This window comes from Anser brachyrhynchus (assembly GCF_964034855.1).
Source record: "Anser brachyrhynchus genome assembly, chromosome: 3".
Lineage (NCBI taxonomy): Eukaryota > Metazoa > Chordata > Aves > Anseriformes > Anatidae > Anser > Anser brachyrhynchus.
In genome coordinates this window covers 45,236,701-45,255,130 of record NC_137696.1, presented here as the reverse complement: position 1 = coordinate 45,255,130, position 18,430 = coordinate 45,236,701, and the positions used below count along the sequence as shown (strand labels likewise).

The 18,430-nt window shown below is 36.1% G+C and overlaps 1 protein-coding gene across 4 annotated transcripts in view; it reads left to right on the top strand.

The window, feature by feature from the left end:
- Positions 1-18,430, top strand: part of RYR2 (ryanodine receptor 2) — a 423,080-nt gene that overhangs the window by 113,003 nt on the left and 291,647 nt on the right. The gene's annotated exons all lie outside the window — the stretch shown is intronic.

Here is an 18,430-nt window from a genome sequence, read left to right as displayed (position 1 = left end):
TGCATACTTACCCATTACTTGCCCTACTTTATGTACATAGGTAGAGGAAGCTTTCATACGCATAAATCAGACAGGATTTTGTTTGCCAAATCATTCTTTCCAAGTAAAATGATTCTTTATGGAAGCCAAATAAATAAGAATGTAATGTGTTTCACTACATGTATAAGTAGTTTTAGGTAATATGTAATTTATATAATAGTAAATATTATATTTGATTACATAATTCAGATACTCCTTTTAAGTCTTGTACAAATCCTGAACCTAAGTGTAGTTGTGTAGCCATATCTACCGGACCTGGCTGTGATTCTTGGGACTTGATCCCACAAACAGAGTCATTTCTTGAGACTGAAAATAAAGAATTTAAAATGACTGTGGAACAGTCATTAGAGTTCTTTCTGAAAAACTTTTTTCTGTTACAAGTTTTTAGTGGGGATCAAAATCAGGTACAAGAGTGTTATCTAGTGATAGTATTATTCTGTGAAATTTTTATTACTCTTTGAACTGTTTTGCTACATACTGACCGCCTTGTCATACCATTGCCGGTGGTAGTCGCAATTCCTCGTATTAGTACACATTTTATGCATGGAAATGTTTGCCTTTATCTGTGTAAAATTAAAATTAGGATCTATATACAACAATGTTTGTGGACCAAAAATGGCTTATTTTGAGTTGCAGTATTTTAATTCTAAGCAGCATGGTGCATCACTGGATTTTAAATATGAAGCTTAAACAGCTTTAGTAAAGAAAGATTGTTACAAAAACAGCAGGTTGTGCTGAACATCTGAATTTCTGCCTTCTTCCTTGTGCACTCCCTCCATCATGTCAGAGGTGCCCTGCAGCTGGGTGAGCCGCCTTGATTAATGCCTTATCAGCATTAATTCTACCTGACATGTAGAGATGGCTCTTCAAAGAATTGCAATTAGTTGAACTGAATTCCTAGAGCTATCTTTTCTCTGATATCATGGATGATTCTGATTATTTTTTTTTAATAAGATCCTCAGCTGTAGTGCCTGAATGAGGAGAGAAAACCAGTATGAAACTTTCCATATAGCAAATCTGATTGTAGGATCACATGTGCAAAGACAATCATTTTAGTTTGCCTGTTTTGACACAGGCTCCCTTAGATACATCATCATAGTGTACCATTTAGAGGATTGATTAAACTGCTTAAACTGATTGAATCCTGCTTTTGAAATTCCTCAAGTTTGAAATACACAGCTATTCCACAGCTGTGAAAGACACTGGGTCAGATGTCCATGAGTAAAACAGCATTAGAGCTATGGCTTTGCATCATCTGCGAATTTTGGGCAGTTTTAGTAGGGATAATAAAGCAACTCAGTACATTTGCACTGTCATCTGTAATGCAGTTATTTTTTTAAAATAAAATAAAGAAAGTGTGTGATATCTTGCAAGGTGTCACAGACAGAAAGTATAAACAAGGGTAAGTGCCGGGTCCTGTACCTGGGATGGGGCAGCTATGGCTATATGTACAGACTGGGCGACAAGATGCTGGAGAGCAGCCCCGCAGCGAGGGATCTGGGGGTTGTGGTTGACAGCAAGTTGAATATGAGCCAGCAGTGTGCCCTGGCAGCCAGGAGGGCCAACCGTACCCTGGGATGCATCAAACACGGCGTTGCTAGTCGGTTGAGGGAAGTGATTGTCCTGCTCTACTCTGCACTGGTACAGCTTCACCTCGAGTACTGTGTGCAGTTCTGGGCTCCACAGTACAAAAAGGATGTAAAACTGTTGGAGAATGTCCAGAGGAGGGCGACGAAGATGGTGAAGGGCCTAGAGGGGAAGACATACGAGGAGTGGCTGAGGTCACTGGGTCTGTTCAGCCTGGAGAAGAGGAGGCTTAGGGGAGACCTCATCGCAGTCTACAGCTTCCTCGCGAGGGGCAGTGGAGGGACAGGTGACCTATTCTCCTTAATCACCAGTGATAGGACCTGCAGGAATGGTGTCAAGCTGAGTCAGGGGAGGTTTAGGCTAGACATCAGGAAGAGGTTCATCACCGAGAGGGTGGTCGCACACTGGAACAGGCTCCCCAAGGAAGTAGTCACTGCACCAAGCCTGTCTGAGTTTAAGAAGCCTTTGGACTGTGCACTTAGTCACATGGTTTAAACTTTTGGGTAGACCTGTGAGGTGCCAGGAGTTGGACTTGATGATCCTTATGGGTCCCTTCCAACTTGGGATATTCTATGATTCTATATTCTATTTAGGAAATACTATTTATCTCATTGTTCAGACTGAATCTTCTCTTGCAGCAGATATGTAGAATTTGAAATACATGCAGGAATGAGTTGTTCTGATCTTTCAGAAATGTTCATTATCAGATATGGTGTTGTCAGAGAGAAGCATTGAGTTTTAGCTTAGTGAGGCAGTACTTACTACTTAAAAGAAATAAATGTTTTTCCTATATAACTTCAGAACTGTCAAATTTTCTTATTCAGTCACAACCACTTACTTGATATTTAAAAGCATGATATTACTATATGTCATTTCTCTGGACACTTTTGAGTACATCTATCAATAATTCTTTGTTTGACAGGGATCATTCTGCATGCTTAGTATTAGTGAATTAAAATCCACAGGCACTTCTTATATGACTTAATATGTATTGGGTATTTGTGATTTTTTTTTTTTTGACAAAGTATATTTTGGAAATATTGAAGATTGTTATCAATAAAGCACTCAAAAAGGAACCTTCAAAGGAAAGTGCTGAATACATAAATATGCTAGTAGAGTGCATGACATGCAACCTGGGAGCTGAAAGACACAATCCAAATAATTTTATAGTTAAGTATTAGATGATGATAGTACTCCAAGTGATGGCACTATATGAAACAGTAGTACATCTGATACGTGTTGAAGACAGGCTGAGGGAGTTGGGGTTGTTCAGCCTGGAGAAGAGAAGGCTCTGGGGAGACCTTACAGCGGCCTTCCGGTACCTAAAGGGGCCCTATAGAAAAGCTGGGGAAGCTCTTTTTCAGGAAGTGTAGCAATAAGATAAGGGGGAATGGCTTTAAACTGAAAGAGAGTAGGTTTAGATTAGATGTTAGGAAGGAATTATTTACTCAGAGGATGGTGAGGCCCTGGATCAGGCTGCCCAGAGAAATTGTGGATGCCCCATCCCTGGGAGTGTTCAAGGCGAGGTTGGATGGGGCTTTGGGCAAGCTGGTCTGGTGGGAGGTGTCCTGCCCAAGGCAGGGGGGTGGAATTAGATGATCTTTAAGGTCCCTTCCAACCCAAATCATTCTGTGATTCTGCATATGTATACATTATATCAGTTATCAGCTAACCAATGATCATTTTATTTTTAATATTCATGTTTTATCTTTCATACTGTTCAGAATGTAGGTCATCTAATCAAGAAATGTAAGCCGAAGCTGTATAACTTTTGTAATTTAAGAAACAAATCATGAATTGTAACTTCTCTAGTCTATTATATATATATATACACACACACATATATATCTGTTATCTAATGGAACAGATGTATGGAATTCAACTTATGGAACAAAGTAAATGAAGAAGAACCAAATTTCCTATTTAATTAATATTTTCTATTAAATCTGTTTTCCTTTAAAACTATATATTTCTACTGACTGTTCAGACTTCTCGTTGTTTAAAAATTAAAATATTAAATGAAACAGATATTATGCTGTAAAATCTCATCTGAGATACTGCTGTGAAAATAGCAACATGATGTATGAAGGTCAGATATGCGGTGGGCAATCCTATAATTGGTTTAGTGAGTGTTCTGCAGGCTGCTGAAAACCTGTCAGTTTGCTGTGATTTACCTTCGGAGTCCTACCCATTTTAGAACTGTTCCTATTAAAAAAGAGATGTGGTATTATTGCATGATGCTTTTATTTGTTTGAATTTTGAAAATTCTGTTCAAAACACTGCCCTCACACTATTGCATAGTTAATGGTTCTAACACGAGCACAACCCCAGCATCTCCTGGCTTGCTGCATTGCTTTGCATTGCTGGTCAGGTAACAGGGTTACACAGTGGTGTATTTTGCTACTGCTTCTAGAGCTCAGTTTTAATAATACTTTATCTGATGGGCTTATAGCAACAAGTATCTCAATAGTAAAATCAGAGTAGCTACAAATCTATCATTTGGATATTAATTAGGCTAATTAATTAGTCTGAGAATCTGAAAACCTGAAACAGGTTCTGAAGTATACAGCTTCAGAATTCTGAATTGTTCAAGCTAAAAACACACCAAAGGGCAAATACTTGTTTCAAGCCCTTTAGACAAATATTGTATAAAGTAGCAGTGTCAAATTGGCTATGCAGCCATGTGCAGGACTTGAAATCACGTGATTGTTACTTTGTACTCAGTATTTTTAAGTGCTGTTTGGGCTAAATCAGTCTCAGCAGATTCCTGTGAATAATCCTAGCCCTGAAATTAGGATGAAGAAACTGTAGCTATTAATGAATGTGTTCTATATATTTTTTTTGAGGTAAGTAATCCCAATTACATCTGAAATGAAACAAACAAAAGAGTAGCAAAGCATCTTCTTTTCTTAAGACTTTTTAAAACTTTTATCTTTTGGGTGGTGATTTTTTTTTTTTCCCACATGTGACTTCCCCATGAAAAATGAGGAGAAAGATATGTTCTTTTTCATCAACAAGTGCCATAACTTGCTATCATAATGATAGCAATTGCAGCATTCAATTCAGGGTATTAGTTTATAATCCAGTTTGGAAGAGTGAAACTGAGTGAGTGGAAATGGTTGGAAGGTTGAAGATGTCTATTATGTGTATCCGTGCTTGAAAATCAAATACTATACTAAGAAAATGCCAGTTGTTTTTAGTAACTGTCCTAATGCTGGCAGGGGTGTTGGTATTTATAAATACAGGCATAACTTTGGATTCACAAGAAAAAGTAAAGTTGCTTTGTTTAGCATTAAAATGAAGGCCTGATGGTGAAAAAATAGTTGTGTTCTTCAACAGTATGCAAAAACTCAGAAGGTCAGAGCTTTTCCTGCGTGTTTACTTCATTTCCCAGGACCATTTTTGGAAGTTTGCTGTTTCTTAAAAAGCCTGTGGATATAAATGGATATGCAGTTGATATATGAACCACATTGACACCTCCAACCTGTTTTCTGTTACGGAAACCAACACATCTACAAAACCTGGAGGATGGGCATAATGCTGTGGCAAACAACTAATGATGAACTTTCAAATACTATTTGTAAGCCAAAAGGACATTTACCTTGCCTCTCTGCAATGATTTTGTGAAGCAGGGTTGTGTGTGCCTACTTCTGGGCTGCCTTCAGACTGCTGGTTGAGGTGAAAGGGGCTGAAGCAAATGTCCTGCTTAACTGAGTGTGTGACAGTTTTTGTCTTAGAGAAAGAGATAATTTTGTAAATACAACGAGATCTCATGAATACTAATCAGTGGTTTGGGGCTTTAACCCCTTAGTTCTCTCTTCTCTCCCAACCAAATGTAAAGAATATATTAAGGAGTGGGAAGCTTGTTCCATGTTCCAGGTATTTGTACTCTTTTCTTGACGTATTTAGAAAGATATTAGCCATTAAAACATTGCCTTTCCATGAGAACTGAATTTTTAAATGCCTTTAAAATAAGCATAGGAGATGAATGTATCTGGGCTGATTTCAAGAGCCTGATATGGTCTTTCCTTAACTGTACTGTAAACTCTACCCCTGTCCCACATCTGAATGTCTTTTAATGATAACAGGGAGTTAGGAATTTCAGCTTGTCTTGGTGTTTCTATAAATATTGACCAGTTATATTTTCACAGTTGAATGTTTGCCCCAGTGATAAATAAGGCAATTATCAAGGGAAACGTGAATCCAAATCAACAAAGCCTGCATTCAAATAGCTTTAGGTAATGTCGGAATAATTAGTTAAGATAGTTTAGGATGCTTTAAATGACCAAGGTGTGTATTGATTATTAAAAGACAGAGAAGGGACAAGTTATTTCTATCTGAAGGAAAATGCCAAAGCTCTGTGACATCTTGATTACTGTGTGAGGACTAGTTAAAAAGAAAAAGGGAGAGCATGGGTATTGCATGAGGAAGATGAACAGAGGTCTTAGGAAGCAAACAGATACTCTACTCAGTGCAATATGAATTATGAAAGGATCTGCCAAGAAATCATCTGAGCACACAGTGTGTATAAAACAACCTCAGCTGTAACTGTGATTTACCATGCATATGGAAATGAAATAAGCTTAATTCTATTCTTGCATGCTAGGGGCTATCTCATCAAAAGTTGTCTTATCAAACCATGGAAGAGAAAGACAGATGCTGTTAGCCATTTAAAAGCACCTGTAGTACAGCCATACTCCTATTAAATATTAATGTTTGTGTTTACTACTAGAATAACTTATTTGAAAATACTTCATAAGAACTCAAATACACAAACCCTTATTTATGGCTACTGATGCAGTGTAGTACTGATGCATTGGAGGAAGTGCCTAATGGATGTGTAATAGAAAACACCCCTTACAGGCAGAGTATTTTAATTTTACTGCTCTCTATGTTTTTATTACCATTTTTGAGTTATCTTTCTCTTCTCTCTTCAGCATTGTCAGCTTTCTAACATACAGAAACTGTAAAAGCACTGTTAAATTAATTGAAAATTCATCTGAACTTCTTGTCTGAGTACTGGTTACGTTTCAGTACCAGTTGTGACTCCAGCTGTTTTTGGCTTCCCACCTTCAACTAGAGTAATTTAGAACAGTGTGAGTTCCATTTCAGATACTGGTGTTGAAAGAAAATTAAAAGTTGGAGGAGAAAATAAACTGCTATGGAAAAACATGTGGGTATCTTTGGGAACAACATTGCTTATTGGTTATATATTGTGCCTCACTTGAGGACAACCTACAAAAGGTGCTATTACAAATTGTTTATTTGGGAGAAAAGTTGTAAGTTGCTTTTAGTGGGAGATTTAGATATCCTGAATTGCTTTCCCACTTTCTCTTTCGTTTAGGTTTTATAGAAATAGCTTTCTTTACTTATTGTTCGTATGCCAATGTCTGTGCACACCCCTCATCCCCCCATTTTTTTTTTTCTTTCATGCTTGTTATTTGAAAATAAAGCATAGCAATTCTTCTATAGGTTGGAAAATATGACTTGTTGATGGTAAAAGAAGCAGGTGCCAGAAATCGTCTTAGTGATTTGACATTAAATGACTTTGCCACTTGCCTTTTTTCTGATACATTAACTTCTGTAAAATGAGCTAAATGTATGCTAACTTTAGATGAAAAGGTGTGTAAAGGGTGGTCAAGAAAAGGGAAACATTTTCAGGAAGGTAGTAATGCATATGAGATCTCATTACACTAAATTTATTCAATTCAGCTTTACATAGGTCATACCTCATTGCAAAATGATTTGTTTTTTACTTTTCTGGAAATGCATCTCATGAGATACTAATGTTTTTGTTGAAGGGTGATGCCTAATGAATTTTCATTAGAATGCAAAAAGTGAGCTAGTCAGTCTTTACTAAGTGTCTACATAATATAGTAGCAAGACTTTTATTTATACTTTGGCTGCATTATATGGGTTAGACAATATAAAAAGTTCAGTAGAAATGAAGACAATTGCAATGAGGTCTTATTTTAAATGAGAACTATGCCTAGTATGCTTAGCTAATGTAAGAATAAAACTGAATATACTGAGTGCCGTATGTGACATGATTTGGTCAGTATTACCAACAACCACTGACTAACAATTAATTTGACCTGTATTGGCTGATACAGTTTCAAGTATGTGTACAGATTAATGGCTATAAATATCTCCCTTTATAAACTCAAAATGGCATTAGGATTATTTCCCAGTGTGTGTGTTTCCAGGTTATTTATTACAGAATCGCGGAATGGTTTGGGTTGGAAGGGACTTTAAAGATCACCCAGTTCCAACTCCATGCCATAGGTAGGGACACCTCCCACCAGACCAGGTTGCCCAAAGCCCCATCCTTGAATGCCTCCAGGGATGGGGCATCCACAGTTTCCCTGGGGAACCTGTTCCAGTGCCTCACCATCCTCTGAAGGCAGAATTTCTTACTAACATCTAAACTAAATCTCCCTTCTTTTAGTTTGAAACCATTCTCCCTTGTCCTATTATTATCTGCCTGAGTATGAAGTCCCTCTCCATCATTTTATAGCACCCATTTAGCTAATGGAAGGCCCCTATAAGTTTTCCCCAGAGCCTTCTCTTCTCCAGGCTGAACATCCCCAGCTCTCTCAGTCTTTCTTCAAAGGAGAGGTGCTCCAGCCACCATGGAGGTTGACTGAACTTAGAATTTCCAGTAAAACTCTTTTTTTTGACACAAACACATAACAATCCACATGATTTTTATTATTTTTTAAAAATTTCTTTAGAAAAGGTAGGTTACTTAAGAAAAAGAGTTCTTTTTATTTTAGGAAATGTGCAAGAATTTGGATTTTTTTTTTTTGGAAAGAAAATACATTGGTACAAAACAAAAGTGAAAGCTGAAATAGTGGTAAAATAAAGTTAATGACATCTAGAATATAATAGGTGGTTGTGTTTAATAAGTATCTGTGCAGGTTTTAATCCTGGAGTCAACATCTTTTTTGATGTCAAAAAGTGAAATTTTGAAAAGGAAGAATTTGAATATGGTAAAGGAGGGCACTGCAGATCAGTGATTGATCCAAGTAGATGAGGTAGTTGTACATAGAGGTGGTACCTGTGAACTTCTTATTATACTCTGTCTTTGAGAGCGTATTCAAGAGTAGCAGGAAAAGTGTAAAAGCCTACATAAGTTTCCACCTCCTTGAGAGTGTCTGAATGTTTTTGCCTCTTGCTTTGTTACCTCTTGCATAATTCACTTTTGGGGTGGGTGGCTTGTTTCCTGGGAAGTGCACGTGGCTATTTGTGTCTAGACAGTGCTTTGGGACAGCTCTCTGTACTGGCATGGTGCCGGATGGTAGGCAGTCCCCTTTAAAGCAGTGTTCCATTTAGCAAATGCAGTTGTTTGCTTAACAGCTAGGTAACAATATTTTGGCACCTAAAACCAAAAATGGTCAAGATTTGCGTCTTTAAGAAATGGAACAAATCATCACTTAGTGGTCTCCCAAGCTTTTCTATTTTGTAGTTAATAAAGGTATGTTGTAAAATAAGCACTTATTTTTTACACTGTGCATGTTCAAGCAGAGTCTTTATACATTTGAACATTTACAGATAAACCACAATTTCTGAATATACATGGTGAGACTTTAGATTTTTACATTTGAAAGTATTATTACTTTTTTTTTTTTTTTTTTTGTGTGTGTGTGTGTGTGTGTTACTAATAGAACTCGGGCAATGCATGTCCCTAAATCCATGAAGAATTTCATAGCAGATGGTCCTGCTGTGTCAGTCTTTCTGTTCTGTCTCACTATCTTTCTGTTCTTGACACAAATACCTGCTGGAGTTTATCTAAGACTGGAAGAGTTTCTTGTTTTTTTTTGAGCGAGCAACTTTTAATATACTAATCTAATAGATTTGCTTCATATTGCAGGAGTGAATATGTGAACCTGTTAAGATAAATGAATGATTTTTGATGTAATTATTATTTTGAATACAGTAAATCATATGAAAATAATCTGGGGAACTTTACACCCAGCCTGAATCAAAATGTATGTATTACCTTTAAATAATATATAAAAACAAGAAGGGCAAAGTCGATTGAAGAACTGAAGTATGATATGCTTTTCATCTTCATAAATTGGCTTTATAATTTATAATTTTTTTTTTATAAGAGGGTCTGTCACACCTTAAATTTGAGGGGAGCACACCTGGTTTCTGTAGTGAGAGTAAGATGGACAGAAAATTCTGTGGGCAGTTGCATTTCATTTGTTTTAAATATTTTTTATTAAATTAAGCATATTAGTTGCTGACTCAAAACAGAATAAATGCATTGTTCATTGTAGTTACAAAAACTGTTTTATTTTACATGTGTAGAAAATACTGACTGTTAATGTGGAATTTAATTATGGAATCATTTAGGTTGGAAAAGACATCTAAGATCATCTGGTCCAACCTTTACCCTAGGACTGCCAAGTCCACCATTAAACCTTGTCACTAAGCTTTACATCTACATGTTTTTGAAGACCTCCAGGGATGGTGACTCAACCACTTCCCTGGGCAGCCTGTTCCTATAAAGCCTGTTCCATTTAGTATTGTAAATGTCTAAGTGCTTCGTTGCATCTTAGAAGTAAGGATTTTGATAGTTGTGTATGCTTTGGTACTTTAAAACTGTATTGCTCAGGGGAGAGCTGATGATGCATCTCCTTTCCTTCTTTTAAGGACAAGTCAGAGATGGCTCAGCATAACTGTCCAGTCCCCCATGCCAGCAATATTTGAAAAGCAGCAGTTTTCTGAGTTACAGAAGCTGAGTATTGATAAAAAGGAAAAGGATAAAAAGGAAAGCTTAGTAGTTGAAAAATCCTTTGAAGTTAAAATTTGGTATATGTTATTATGTTTTGTATGTAATAGGATATGAGATAGTTACTTCTCTCAGGCATTGTTCCATGTTCACAGTTAAGTGCATGAATTTGTCATTAGAGTTGGTGTATTTGGAAGGGTTGGTATTTACATTTATTGGAAATTCATTTTATATGCTGTAAGTTCCACTGTGACAGGTCAGACCATATCTGTTACACATTTGCCCTATGCGTTTGATCCAGAAAATTACAGATTTCCTACTTCGAAAGGTGTTTGTTGTAACATGCATGATTTATTAATAAATTTGATCATAGACAGGGAAGATTTTACTGATGGGTGTCTGCCATGCTTTCCAGAAGGGACAAAATAGTATTTTATGAAGATCGTCTCTCTGATGCTGCAAGAATCGGTTTCTAAAGCCATAATACAGTCCTAAACGATACTACCCTAGATTTCTCTATTACTCCTTGCAGTAGCTACAAATACAAAGTAATCTCTAAGAATAAAAAGAGCAGAATGGTTTTAAATAGTACACATGAGATTAGCATAATAAGGTCAAGTTTGCAGGATCAGCATGAAGTTAAACAAAAACTCTTTGCATAAGTTGGAGATATGCCTAGAACCTCTGTAGCACTGTTGATCCTATAAGTTTTTTTTGATTAATTAGCATGGCATTTTCTTAATTACCTTAAAATTAATACATTTACACTGCATTATGGTGATATACTATTAAGCAACGTTCATCTAAGCTTCCAGCTACAAGCAGTACATGTTGTTTAGTTGAACAAAACTAATGTTGAACAGTACATGGCTGTTGAGTTTATTGACCTTGCTTATCCAATGAGGCTGAAATGTAGGTATCTAGCTCTTTCCACAGTGTCATTTTTTTTCTGTTGTAAAGAGATTTTACATTTTCAGAGAACAGATAATAAAGAGAAATAAATCTTAGTAATGTAGATACGTTGCACTTGCGCGTAGTTAGAAAGGAGACCAGAAGGAGCGGCAGGGGAAGAATACTATTTTCCTTTTTAGAGAGAGAATGTATGACACCCTAAATCCATAAAGAAAGTAAATATAATACTAGAAACTACAACTTTCAATCAGTTAGGATGATCTGTTCTCTTAATAATAGCCTCATGACCCCTGAAGGCTCTTTGGAACAAAGTTTTTTCCAAAGACCAAACAAAAAGAAAAAATATAAAATTTTGATTCTGTGTACAAACATAGAAGAAAAGAATATAATTGTACTTATGTACCAAACCCCTTAGTAGAAATAGATTTCTTGAAGATTTTTAAGGAGTGTCAGAAGGAAAAAGCCCAAAAAGTAGCTTTGCTCCAAATGTTGTTGTATCTTCAGCTTGTACAGTTTAACTTTCAGGTACCACTTCTTTGCCAATGGGCTGTGGCACTGTGACCAGCAGATGACATTCATTATCTAGAAGTAAGAGTAGGGGAGAATTCAGTCTTCACTGTTAACTCATATGGGGCTAAAAATCCCCACAGTAGTGCCTTGTGAGACGTTAAAAGAAAGCATGCTTGGTGTGTCATTTTTTTTCACTATTCAGTTTTTCCAATCTCATACTTTTATGAGAGAATTCTACACTTCAAAGTGCGAACAAAATAGGGGAGCCAAAAATATGACAAATATGTGACCACAAGAAGAGAATCTTTTTTAAAAAGTTAATCAATTGTTTAGGTCAGATTCACAAGATATGTTAAAATGCATGCTTATTAGCATGTAGTGGCATAGTCAACCAACATGATTCAAAGGAACAGCTGAACTGGCTGGTGTGCTAGGCTTTGAATGTGAATTGATTGCAATGAATTTGGATCTGACCAGGGTTCTACCAGTAGCCATTTTTCCTGGTGTCAGCCTTCTTCTGCCTTGCTTTATTATTTCAGACTCTGTTCTGGTTTCATCTTCATGATGTAGAAGAACTGAAAGTTGAAAACTTCTCTGCTTTTGATGGAAACAACTGTTTTGGATTTAATATCTTAAAATGTTCAGTCTTCTGCAGATGCCAGATACAGAAAGTTAAAGCTTCAGACTGACATGATCTGAAAGCAAGCTTTATGTAGGGAGGTGGCCAGGCAACCTTCATGGTCTGATATTAATGAAATATGCAGGAGTGTGGCACTGTTATTGAAATGTCCTCTGTTGAAAATCTGAAGCTCGAAGACCCCTAATTTGTGCTCTGTCTTCCCTTTTGGGGGATTTGGTGAATATGATTCATCCCATTTGGCTGACAGGACTTGTCATCGGAGCCGTGTACTGGGTCCATCTTTTTAGCAAGGTTGAAAGTGTGGAAAGCTATGCCTTCAGTATGAAGTCCTAGATATGGATGCTTTTACTTGGTAATATTGAGTGTGTTTCATCACTGTCACCAACCGCAGTCTTATTTAAGTGAAAAGGACAAAAAGGCTGAAATGTATAAATGTAAATGTAGCTTGAAAATAGACGATGGACTCAGTTTCATTCAGGCTGCTCCAGCAAATAGGCGTACAGATGTTTTGTTTGAATTCTGTTCTAAAATTAAATTTTTGAATCCTCCCACTTGGATTCTCAAAGTTAGGCATTTAATAAATGTGCTAGTTTGAAAAAAGTTATGAACACCCACATCTCATTTTTGACAGTGATACAAACTGTGGATGCTGTGTAAATCAGGCCGCTTAGATAGTTTTTTCTTTTTTTAGGCTATGATGTGTGAATATTTCATATACAGCTAGAGTTGAAATACCTGAAAATCCATTTCATGAGCAATTTGAGTAGAGGAAAAATAAAAATAGCTGTGAGCCTAGAAAAACAACTAGGAAGTTTGCAAATAACTAGGGAAGAAAGAAAGCTGAGGTAAAGCTGTTTATTCTTAGGGATGATATTGTGTTTGTTGATGAGATCTATTATTCTTTGGTCCCGTACTCATATTTGAGGCAGAAATTCAGTTTAAATTTGCAGGATTATATACATCATATTATATGAGCAGATCATGGGTTATTGTAGGTTGTTAACACTGTGTGATCCTCAGAGTGATAACAGAGAGACTACATTTTTAAAGTCAGCCTTTTGGTTTATTGTCATCATAATGGGGTATGATATGCTTGTAAATAATAATTCATTGACAACTGGAAGATTGCGTCATGAATACATCCAGGATCTATGATTCAGTTGTGGGTTGGACTACAGTTACAAATATTTTAAAATAGCTTTTCAAAAGCTTTGCTCAAAACACCTTTTTAATAAAGGGTATGATTATCTAATTTGCAAATCTGCCTCCCACAGCGTAATGCATAATTTACTATGCAAATATTAGTACAGAAAATTAGTGAACACAATAAATATAGCTTGAAATGTGAGGAAGAATAAAGAATTATTTTTTTTTCTAAATAATCCAGTAATTACTCCAGAAATATATAAGCTTTAAACATTTCCTGTGAAAATTAAATTATTTTAATTTTTCTAATTTTGCTGACTGTAAGGTGCTGTAACAAACAATAATGAAGCATCAATAGAAACAGTTAATAGTAGTGATTTTTCTCCTAGTAGTATTGAATCTTCTGAAATTTAAAGTACAGTTTCTAGTTTGTTTATTATATGAACTATTTTTCATCAAGCTGTTAGCATATTGGGTTATAATTATGACTGACTAGATTGTCTAGACAAACTTGTATGTTCTAGTTTAAATCTAATCAGATGTAAACAACCAGTGACTCTGAGAGATAATGGAATTCCAACTCTTGAAATTACGAGGTATATTGTATATTAAATGTCATTAAAATACCATTGATTTTACAAAAAATGTTGAAGATAATTTTGAAAATAAATTGTTTTGAATACTGCTATCATTTAGCAGGGTTTTCTACTGATTGTTTGGATTGAAGAGAATTGATACAGGTTATCTAGACTCTTTACATTCTCTGTCACAAAACAAAACAACCCCCCAAACCCTCTTGGAATATGAACTGTTTTTCTCTGCCTTTGTTTAGGAAGTTACTGCAGCAAAGATGAATACAATAAAAATCGGTGGCAAAGAAGTTAGATGATTATCAATATGTTTATTTTTATCTATTGAGGCATCTTCTTTTTTTTGGTCATCTGTTTTGGTTTAAATTGGGTTCTACTGCAGACTAATGATTACTTATTATCATTAAACTGCTGAAAATTTCCAGCTAGTTGCACATGGGTTTTTTTGGTATTCATTAAAAATACATTGGTGCGTGGTTGTTAGACATGTAGCAAAATGTTTTAAAACTCTTTATAATTTAATAGTGTATTTATAGACTATCAAAGCAATCGTTAATGTACTTCAAGTCTAAACATCTGACTTGTCCTGAGAAAAGTCTGTTATTGCAAACTGGTTGCTAGAGGTTCCCATTGCAGCCCCAAGAATATGTGGTCACTTTTAAGACTGAACACTAAGAACTACATGATTTGTATGAAGATTATTTTCTCTGTAGGGAATGTTAGGGTTCCATATACCACAGCATGCCTTTATTTTATATCTTCCATCTTCCTGTGAGGTAAAAAGAAGGTAAATAATCTGTAGACTGTCAAAGATTCGGTGTTTTTCCTTCCTCATTTTTATTTCACACCTTGAAGTGACAGAAAAGCACTCTGTATAATTCTTTAGTGTACTTAAATGAGGGTTTAAAAATTACCTGGGATCATTAGTTTTTGGAGGGGGCTGCTCAGAACAGAAACCGTCAGCCTCTGGCTATATGTCAGCCTGAAAACTCATCTTCCAAATGAGAGTTGTAACTTTCTGAGTTAAATATGTTGGCATTTGTGCATGCGGTGCATCTGTCCCACCTATATGGCCAATATGCAATTATTGTATACAGAATGCAGCCATGCTTGTTGGATTAGAGCAGATGTAGGAGAAAAATTGCCAGAGAGAAAGAGTCTGATTCATGCGTTCATTGCAAGCATCAGTAGATGTGTCGTCGTTCAGCTCTCAGAGGAAACACATCACTCTCCAAGGGCCACTGAGTGTCTGGGCATGCATGCAATGAGATGAGGCACTGCTTGTTGCCTGGGGGAAAAAATGACTCTAACATCTTGCTAGACTCTAAAAGGAAGGTGCCTCTTTCACTTCACTAAAACAAAACGATTTCATACACTTTTCCTTTATTACTTTCTAGCTGCTCAAAGTGCACGTTACCTGCTAGGAGACTAGTTGCAAAATGTTCTCTGGGACTTCATTCCTCAGATTTAATGGAAAGGGAAGAAAAAGCTCATTACTTTCTTGAATGTGAAGGAGAATGGAACTGATGAAGGAGGAATAACCTGGTTATGTTTGTTTGATCCCAGATGCAGGATTTTTCTGCCTTTTAGAGCATATAAGCTGCAGAAAAGATTTAGTAATAAAAGTTTTGATAGCTTACAAAATGGTATGTGAAATACATATTCTGCCAGCAAAAATCTTGCTTTAAATAGTAGTAATAGCAGTAGGAACATTGTTTATAGTGAGTTTGTAAAATGAAATGTTTGATTATAATCAAACACAGAAAATATGGTCTTGGCTTGTTTCTGAGCAGTGCAGGGAGCATCTTTTTCTGTTTTGATCAATTTCGCTTGTCAGTCAGTTCTCACTGGGGAGAACTTGGGGTGAGCTGGGCTGCTGGATGGCTCGTTTCTGGGAGACGTTCTATAATAGAGATATGTACTTGTGTGCAGGAACAACACCTTGCAACCTGCAATCTTTGAGTGCTCTCTTTCCCACTTTTTAAAACATGGGGTTAGGGCAGTGCTTATGTTATAAGGATGCTTTGAAGAGAACCTAATGAGTAGTCTGTTGGCCTAATGCTAGCATTGAAAGGACTGTTATGGTGTCTAATAACTACTGAAGAAAAATGGTGACAAGAACTTTGACAAGTAGAGGCCTGATTCCTAGAAAAGTTAGCTTAAAAATATTTCATGCATAAGTGTCATTAAATAAATAAATAACTCATATGGAAAACACTGTGCTTTTAATGTTTTTTTGCTCTGGCTAAAATGTTAAGTAACATATATTTTTTTTTTAAACTGAAATATAAATTGTGGAAGGTAATGAAACATCTAGGTACTTAACACATGAATTACTGTAAAGTTAGGAGCAATGAAAATCAGTTTAAGAAGCTGTTTGAAATGCGAGGTACTGTAATTAAACTAACTTAAAAAAAAAAAAGAATGGAATGGTTTGGGAACTACCTTTTACAATGTAATGCTTGAGGCCTTGGAAGAGGCCTCTTCAAACTGTACACAGTTTGAATAAATGTACATGTTTACAGCTTTAGCAGTAAAACATTCGTGGTGTAAAATTATTAAAAAAAAAAAAAGAAAAATATTTAGTAAAAAGGGGTTTGTATGCTAAAATATGCAACTACCACGAGAATGAAAAGACAAAGAATTTGAAAGAGGTTCTGGAGGCAAGGAAAGGTGTGTAGGAGTTGCATTTTCTTCTGTTAACACAAAATCCCCACATACAGCCTAATTTTCCTTTGTTACCTTTAACATAGATGTTGCTATTATAAGCCTGTTTAAATTTTATTACCAATTTCTATGATTGTCCGGAAGATTAGCTTTTCAATAGCTCAATGATTATTATTTTTTCAATCATGACAAGTTATGTATTTATTTTTACAAGACACTCTTGTTTTAGCCCGGTTAAAATAGAATATGATGAAGCATACAGCCCCGCAAGGCTGCGATGGGGTCTTAGTCTTGACAATCCCTGCCTTACTCTTCTGCTACAGAAAAATTCATCTTGACCTGGAGACCATCATAAGGATGATGATCATAAGTCTTGCTACTACCAGTAGCCTAAAGACTGACTTCTGTTTTCTTCACAATCTGAGCATAATGTCCAAGCCCTTTAGTATCTGAGAAGGAATATGAGAATAAACGGAAAGCTAAAGGAGAGATCTTAATGAGAAAAAAAAATAATTAAGAGGTTTCTGATTGATGATAATTGGTATTGTGAACAAGACTCCCTTGGAGTCTGGCAATAAGAAACATCTATAGTGAACAGAGGTGCACATGTAGGCACAGCTAGCTAAAAGAAATTGCACATTTGTGCAGCTAAGTATATATATTAGTCTACTTTTCAGTTGTAATAACATGTTTTTTGACTTTTGGAAGTTTAAGGAATGTTGGAGCATGGCACACTGTCCACTAATTCAGTTGGAATGCCCTCAGAGATTTGTTTTCTCAGTACAATAAAAATATGCGTGCATTACAAAGAGTCATGGCTCAGAGTTTCCTTCACTAGCAGTATTTCTATATAGTCAGGACCATGTCTATAGACAGTGATCAGTAATAATGAGCTGCAACTTCTGTTTTTGCCATTTCCAAGTAGGTTCATAATGAATACTTTGTGATGGGACATATTCTAGAGTTGGTGGCTTTTACTTTGTGATGGGACATATTCCAGAGTTGGTGGCTTTTGTTCATTTTTTTTTTTCAACAGGTCAAAATATTTGCATGTATCTCAGATATCAGAGCAAACAACAGTTTGTTACGCAAAGCTCAAAGACGATACCTTATTCTTAGAAATACAGATGTATACTTAGATATCTTCCTAGTATAACTAGTGATTTGGGAAACCTGAGGTGAGTACCAGTGAGAGAAGCATGTTTACAGTGAGAGAGAGAGAGAAGCTCAAAGCCTAAGAAAAGGAAGTTGTAATAGGCAAGACAGCAGACAAAAAGAACTGCCAGGATTGCCATTAGAACGGAATCAATTAAAATAATTGTTTGATGAAAAAGAAATATTAGTTTGCAAGTAGTATTTGAATCTTCATTATTTTCACTGTTACATTGTCTTTAATTTCTGCTGCTGTCTAGGTTGTGACTTGTGTGCTTTATTGCCTGTCATCTAAAAGCTTTCTAAAGATATAAGCATATGGGTTTTCTTATCTTTACTTTCATTATACAATAATAATAGTGTCTTGATGCTGTAATCAAGGGGAAAATTGGGTTGAAAGGGACCTCAGGGAGGTCCTGCCCCCTGATCAGAACAGGCCACCTTCTA